Genomic DNA, 1,652 nt, shown 5'->3' with positions numbered 1-1,652 from the left:
GCTGAAATATGTGCCCTTGCTTTGAAATAAGTAAGCAAGTTTAGTTTGTATTTCATCCAACAATCTGTGCTACAAATTATGGCTGCAGTATATGCAATTTCTTCCACTTTTGAGTGACACAAAGATGCTTATCTAAATGGTGAAAATGCAACAGCTGTTAATCAGACTCACTTTCACTTTACATAGTGCACCAAGAGATAGTTTCTCGCTTACGACCACACCGGCCTGAGTACGCCTGATCTCGTCTGATCTCGGAAGCTAAGCAGGGTCGGGCCTGGTTAGTACTTGGATGGGAGACTTCCTGGGAATACCAGGTGCTGTAAGCTTTTTGTCACTGCCTTGTGGAATTTCAACTCTTTGTCCGTTTATTTCCCACAAGGCTGAAATATGTGCCCTTGCTTTGAAATAAGTAAGCAAGTTTAGTTTGTATTTCATCCAACAATCTGTGCTACAAATTATGGCTGCAGTATATGCAATTTCTTCCACTTTCACACCGGCCTGAGTACGCCTGATCTCGTCTGATCTCGGAAGCTAAGCAGGGTCGGGCCTGGTTAGTACTTGGATGGGAGACTTCCTGGGAATACCAGGTGATGTAAGCTTTTTGTCAACTCTTTGTCCGTTTTTTCCCACAAGGCTGAAATATGTGCCCTTGCTTTGAAATAAGTAAGCAAGTTTAGTTTGTATTTCATCCAACAATCTGTGCTACAAATTATGGCTGCAGTATATGCAATTTCTTCCACTTTTTGAGTGACACAAAGATGCTTATCTAAATGGTGAAAATGCAACAGCTGTTAATCAGACTCACTTTCACTTTACATAGTGCACCAAGAGATAGTTTCTCGCTACGACCACACCGGCCTGAGTACGCCTGATCTCGTCTGATCTCGGAAGCTAAGCAGGGTCGGGCCTGGTTAGTACTTGGATGGGAGACTTCCTGGGAATACCAGGTGATGTAAGCTTTTTGTCAACTCTTTGTAATTATGGCTGCAGTATATGCAATTTCTTCCACTTTTTGAGTGACACAAAGATGCTTATCTAAATGGTGAAAATGCAACAGCTGTTAATCAGACTCACTTTCACTTTACATAGTGCACCAAGAGATAGTTTCTCGCTTACGACCACACCGGCCTGAGTACGCCTGATCTCGTCTGATCTCGGAAGCTAAGCAGGGTCGGGCCTGGTTAGTACTTGATGGGAGACTTCCTGGGAATACCAGGTGATGTAAGCTTTTGTCAACTCTTTGTCCGTTTTTTTTTCCCACAAGGCTGAAATATGTGCCCTTGCTTTGAAATAAGTAAGCAAGTTTAGTTTGTATTTCATCCAACAATCTGTGCTACAAATTATGGCTGCAGTATATGCAATTTCTTCCACTTTTTGAGTGACACAAAGATGCTAAATGGTGAAAATGCAACAGCTGTTAATCAGACTCACTTTCACTTTACATAGTGCACCAAGAGATAGTTTCTCGCTACGACCACACCGGCCTGAGTACGCCTGATCTCGTCTGATCTCGGAAGCTAAGCAGGGTCGGGCCTGGTTAGTACTTGGATGGGAGACTTCCTGGGAATACCAGGTGATGTAAGCTTTTTTGTCAACTCTTTGTCCGTTTTTTCCCACAAGGCTGAAATATGTGCCCTTGCTTTGAAATAAGT

General features: G+C 42.9%; 1 non-coding gene and 4 pseudogenes across 1 annotated transcript; all 5 read left to right on the top strand.

Moving 5' to 3' along the window:
* Nucleotides 1-207: 207 nt before the first annotated feature.
* On the top strand, nt 208-326 carry LOC121841922. Its single transcript, XR_006080824.1, has one exon. It is a non-coding gene; the product is annotated as a 5S ribosomal RNA (ribosomal RNA).
* A 154-nt stretch (nt 327-480) lies between these two features.
* Nucleotides 481-599, top strand: LOC121841926 (annotated as a pseudogene).
* Nucleotides 600-841: 242 nt separating this feature from the next.
* On the top strand, nt 842-959 carry LOC121841925 (annotated as a pseudogene).
* Nucleotides 960-1,110: 151 nt separating this feature from the next.
* Nucleotides 1,111-1,228, top strand: LOC121841923 (annotated as a pseudogene).
* Nucleotides 1,229-1,467: 239 nt separating this feature from the next.
* LOC121841924 lies at nt 1,468-1,585 on the top strand (annotated as a pseudogene).
* The last annotated feature ends 67 nt before the right edge of the window (nt 1,586-1,652 follow it).

Source organism: Oncorhynchus tshawytscha, unplaced genomic scaffold, assembly GCF_018296145.1.
Source record: "Oncorhynchus tshawytscha isolate Ot180627B unplaced genomic scaffold, Otsh_v2.0 Un_contig_19662_pilon_pilon, whole genome shotgun sequence".
Lineage (NCBI taxonomy): Eukaryota > Metazoa > Chordata > Actinopteri > Salmoniformes > Salmonidae > Oncorhynchus > Oncorhynchus tshawytscha.
This window is presented reverse-complemented; position numbering and strand designations above follow the sequence as displayed.